This window comes from Rhinolophus hipposideros (genome assembly GCF_964194185.1).
Source record: "Rhinolophus hipposideros genome assembly, chromosome: 17".
In the NCBI taxonomy this organism is placed as follows: Eukaryota; Metazoa; Chordata; class Mammalia; order Chiroptera; family Rhinolophidae; genus Rhinolophus; species Rhinolophus hipposideros.
Genome location: NC_138063.1, coordinates 51,636,903 through 51,642,741, shown reverse-complemented (window position 1 = coordinate 51,642,741; position 5,839 = coordinate 51,636,903).

The window sequence follows — 5,839 nt, the reverse complement described above, 5'->3', positions numbered from 1 at the left end:
GAAACAACGTGGATGGACCTAGAGGGTATTATACTAACTGAAATAAGTCAGACAGAGAAACAAAAATACCTTATGATTTCACCTATATGTGGACTCTAAAAAGCAAAACAAACAAACAAATAAAATAAAACAGAAATAAACTCACAGATACAGAGAACAAACTGATGGTTACCAGAGGGAGAATGTGGGGAGTCGGGCAGAAAGGAGGAAAGGAATTAAAAATAAAAAAAATATAGACGTTTGTAATGGAAAATAACATTGTTTTTTAAAATGCCAAATTAATGCTTTTCTTTTCTACCTCCAAATGGCTCATCATGCAGAGGATCTGTCATGAATAATCAGTATTTTATCTAAGGTGCAGATCTAGTGCCTTTGTACCTGGCTCTCTGAGTTCATTTTCCCATTCATTCCTCATCAGTTCTGGACACAATGGTATCTATGTTTTGCTCAAGGAAGGGTACATTACTGACTTTTCTCAGTTCCTTTGTTCTAATATTTAACCCCCAACATTTTTGTGGCTGGGAAGATTTCTAGCATAATGTCTAAATTTCTCCTATGTAAATATTTGCTGGAAAATTCTGTTTGGCGCTATTTTGGTAAAATCTAGGTTTGTTGTAAGTTTGTTGTTTTAATACCAATAGATGGCTACAAAAACTTTTAAAACGCACATGACCCTTTCTAGTGCAGGGACATTGCTCTCTGCACATGATTCCTTGAATCTCCCAATGCCCACTTACTAAAGGAAGCCAGACAAGTGAGTTAACAGACTACAGTTACCTGCCTCCAGAACAAATGGCACCCACAGCAGGGTAGAGCAGAGCAGCAGGCCCCATTGAACATCTCCAGTGCATTAATTGTAGCTTTGATGTTCAGAGTCATGACACTGTACTTCTTGGGAAGGGCCCAATCTCACTTCTAGCAAAGTGAGTGTGGCATTCAGTGGGCACTTGATGAATGGATGGATAAAAGCAGGATGGATTACAGCAAGTACAATGCAAAACGGTTGATGAAGATTTACATTAAAACAGTTAAAAATATTTTTACTGAAATTACCTTTATTAGAATCTGGCAGACCATCATCCTACCTTGAGCCCTGAATAAAGAAATAAGAAAGAGCTACAATAAACTATTCTTGTAATACTTTTTCAAACCATCCACACCAAGTACAAAATCAGAATATTGAAAAATGAATGTTGCTCCCTTGGGTCCTCACTTCCAAGATGACCAAGAAAAGAAGAAACAATGGTCATGCCAAAAAGGTCCATGACTATGTGCAGCCCATTCATTGCACCAACTGCTCCCAATGCGTGCCCAAGGACAAGGCCATTAAGAAGTTCGTCATTCATTTTTCTAAAAAGGACATACAGAAGGCAAGAAGACATATGAAGAAATGCTCAACCTCACTAACCATCAGAGAAATGCAAATAAAAACCACAATGAGATACCACCTCACCCCAGTCAAAATGGCTATCATCAATAAATCAACAAACAACAAATGCTGGCGGGGATGTGGAGAAAAGGGAACGCTAGTGCACTGTTGGTGGGATTGCAGATTAGTGCAGCCACTATGGAAAACAGTATGGAGGTATCTCAGGAATCTGAAAATGGAACTACCCTATGATCCAGTAATTCCACTCCTAGGCATCTACCCGGAGAAATCCAAAACTCCAATTCAAAAATCAGTATGCACTTCTATGTTTATTGCAGCACTATACACAATAGCCAAGATATGGAAACAACCGAAATGCCCATCGGTAGATGACTGGATTAAGAAGCTGTGGTATATTTAGACAATGGAGTATTACGCAGCCACAAAGAAGAAAGAAATCTTATCATTTGCAACAACATGGATGGATCTAGAGAACATTATGTTAAGTGAAATAAGTCAGAAAGAGAAAGACAAGTACCATATGATCTCACTTATATGCGGAATCTAAAGAAAAGAATATGTGAATGAACTAATCAGAAACAGTTTTGGGGACACAAAGAAAAAACCGAGAGTTGTTAGATGGACGGGGAGGGTGGGATAAGGGGAAAGGTGAAGGGAGTAGGAAGCAGCTGGTAACCACAAGATGGCCTCAGGGTTTTTTGAAAATTAATTTGGGGAACTTATTCAATAATGTTGTAAAGATTTTGTTGGGTATCCGATGGACATGCGTCCTATTTGGGAGACCACCTCAGAGATACTGTGGATGCCTGATCATGGTATTGTACACCAGAAGCTAAACATTAATGAATGCCAACTATAATTTTATATATATAATGTGATGGCTCGGTGTGAGGTCGGAGGGATAGTGGATGGGGGGAGGGGGGATCACAGTGTGAGGGATATAAATGATTAACGTCTAAGTATTACTTTGTCTTGTACACCTGAAACTAATAAAATAAAATAAAAAAGAAGTTTGTCATTCAAAACATAGTAGAGGCCGCAGCCATTAGGCACATTTCCGAAGTGAGTGTCTTCGAAGCCCAAGCTGTATGTGAAACTACATTACTGTGTGAGTTGTGCAATTCACAGCAAGGTAGTCAGGAATCATTCCCATGAAGCCCAGAAGATCTGTAGGTGCTGTCCCATCACCTCCACCAAAGCCCATGTAAAGAGCTAAGTCCTTAAGGACCGAAGAAATATTCTCCGGGGGAAAAAATAAAATGGAAATTATACTTTAAAAGAAAAACAAATGTTTAAAAAAAAAAAGAGTGAAATGATCCTAGACACCTGGTCCTGTCAGCACCACAAATTTAGTGAAATGATGTCACATAGCTAAACCTTTTCTCTCCAGTCCAAGTACAAACTTAATGAAGCTAAGGGACATTACACTGGCATCTCCAGTCTTTAGCTTGGAGTGTAACACACTAACACTCAAGGAAAAGTTACGCTGTAGGATCAAAGTGTCATGTGAGTTTCTCTTGTTTCCTGACCCTCCATGGTAAACCTTGATTAACTTCCTAGTCTTCTACTGCAATGCTGATGGCAGAAAATAAAAATGATAATGTAATACTAGACTTTTCATGTTTAGTGCAAAAAATGTATTATCTTTGATAAACACTATTTGATTTTAACTTATAAGATAACCTGCTACACCAAACTTTACAGTGATTAGAAGAGGAGCTGTTATTCCCCCAGGGGGACCTGGGAAAGCTCCTAGGAGTGCTCCCCAGTCTCCAGAAGCCCAGTGGTGCACTGCCAGGCAGAGAGCAGAGAGCAGCAAATGTAGATGGTCTTCTAGTGTGGAGAGCAACGATGAGGTGAACATGGTCGGGAGCAGCAGCCCCAGCCAGTGATTGGCAGAGACAGAGGCTGGGCCCAGATGAGAGGGATATTTCACCACAGATGGCAGAGTTGGAATTTTATTTAGTGTGAAATAAATTGTCCCAGAAAATTTTGAGGAAATGAGATGATGTGATCCATACTTTGGCAGATTCACTGTTAGCAGATTCAACTATAGATATGAGGGTGAAAGGCAGAATTCAAAGAGATCTGTTAAGAAATTATCTTAATAGTTGAGAAAAAATATTTGAAGCCTAAACAAGGATAGTGGAAAGTTCAAGGTCATTCCTAGCTCAAGAAATTCCAGAAGTAGAATTTAGATTAGTAGATGAATGCTTGGGAAGAGCTGAAACTGACTCTAAAATGTGAAGCCTGAGCCACTGAAAGAATGCAATGCACGAAGCACACAGGTAACAGAGTGGAGTAGTGTCTGCATGCCTAAAGGGGCAGCGGTACGTGAAGTGGTATGCCCGCGCTGCACACTCAGCAGGCAGCTGGGAACCAAGATCTGATCTCTCAAAAGAAGTCAAGCCAGACCACAATTTGGAAGCCAGAGCAATAGTTGAAATCATAAAATTAAATGAGACCATAAGGAAAGGGGTATAAATTGAGCAGGATCGGGAGCATGAATTTGCAAGGAGTACCTGCATTTAAGCACATAAGAAGTCTGAAGGTGCAGTGAAAGAAGCGAGGGGAACCATGGCACCCAGGCCCAGGTGCCAGGAAAGGAGCATCAGGAGAGAGAGGTCAACAGCCTCAAATGCCCGCAGGAAAGTGGGGAGAGTGTGAAGAGGGAAGTCAATAATAGGGCAATTAGGTAAGTCACCAGTAATCTTTGAAAGCTCAGAATGAGGGATAGCGACTAAATTCAAGTGAGGAGTGAACAGAAGATCAAAGAAGTCAGAGGGTAAGGGTGAGGGTGGTGGGAGATGAGGGTAAGGGGGATCAAATATATGGTGATGGAAGGAGAACTGACTCTGGGTGGTGAACACACAATGGGATTTATAGATGATGTAATACAGAATTGTACACCTGAAATCTATGTAATTTTACTAACAATTGTCACCCCAATAAATTTAAAAAAAGATCAAAGAAGTAGAAGATCATAATTCTCTTTCAAGAATTTCATTAATGTAAAGAACAGAGAGGGTTGCTTGTTGGGGAAAATGAGATGGATGGCAGTTGATCAAAACTGGAGAAGATTTAAGCACATATAGGAGGTCTGACAATTAAGTTTGCGAACTTATTGCAACGATGTTACTAACCTTTTTTGATACCAGAGGGACTATTCATTATGAATTTGTACCAACTGGACAAACAGTTAACCAAGTTTATTATTTGGAAGTGCTGAAAAAGTTGTGTGAAAAAGTTAGATGACCTTCAAGTTAGAGCCATGAAGCTAACAATTCATGGCTCTTGCATCACGACAATGCACCAGTTCACATGGCACTGTCAGAGAGGGAGTTTATAGCCAGTAAACAAATTATTGTATTGGAACATCCTCCCGACTCACCTGATCTATCCCCCAACGACTTCTTTCTTTACCCAAAGATAAAGAAAATATTGAGAGGAAGACATTTTGATGACATTCAGGACATCAAGGGTAATATGACCACAGCTCTGATGGGCATTCCAGAAAAAGAGTTCCAAAATTGCTTTAAAGGGTGGATTAGGTGCTGGCGTGGATGCATAGCTTCCCAAGAGGAGTACTTCAAAGGTGATCATAGTGATATTCAGCAATGAGGTATGTAGCACTTTTTCTAGGATAAGATTGCAAACTTAATTGTTCAACCTCATATAAGTTGGCCAGAGGAGAAAAATAGTACAGGGAGAATTTTTTTTTTTAATTTATTTATTCGGGTGACAATTGTTAATGAAATTACATAATTTCAGGTGTACAATTCCGTATTACATCATCAATAAATCCCATTGTGTGTTCACCACCCAGAGTCAGTTCTCCTTCCATCACCATATATTTGATCCCCCTTACCCTCATCTCCCTCCCCCCACCCCCCTTACCCTCTGTTAACCACTAAACTATTGTCTGTGTCTATGAGTTCTTGTTTCTCATTTGTTTGTCTTGTTTTTGGTTTATATACCACATATCAGTGAAATCATAGGGTTCTCTGCTTTTTCTGTCTGACTTATTTCGCTTAGCATTATACTCTCAAGATCCATCCATGTTGTCACAAATGCTCCTATATCATCTTTTATTACCACCGAATAGTATTCCATTGTGTATATATACCACAACTTCTTTATCCATTCATCTATTGAAGGACATTTTGGTTGTTTCCATGTCTTGGCCACCGTAAACAAAGCTGCAATGAACATTGGAGCACACGTGTCTTTATGTATAAATGATTTCAGATTCTTTGGGTAGATACCCAGGAGAGGGATTGCTGGGTCATATGGTAATTCTATTCGTAATTTTTTGAGGAACCGCCACACTGCCTTCCATAGCGGCTGCACCAGTCTGCATTCAGGGAGAATTTTAAGATGGAAGCAAAACAGAGTTTTGGATGTGCTTAAGTGAGTTGGGATCCTTTTCCAAAGGACCAAGAAAGGAGA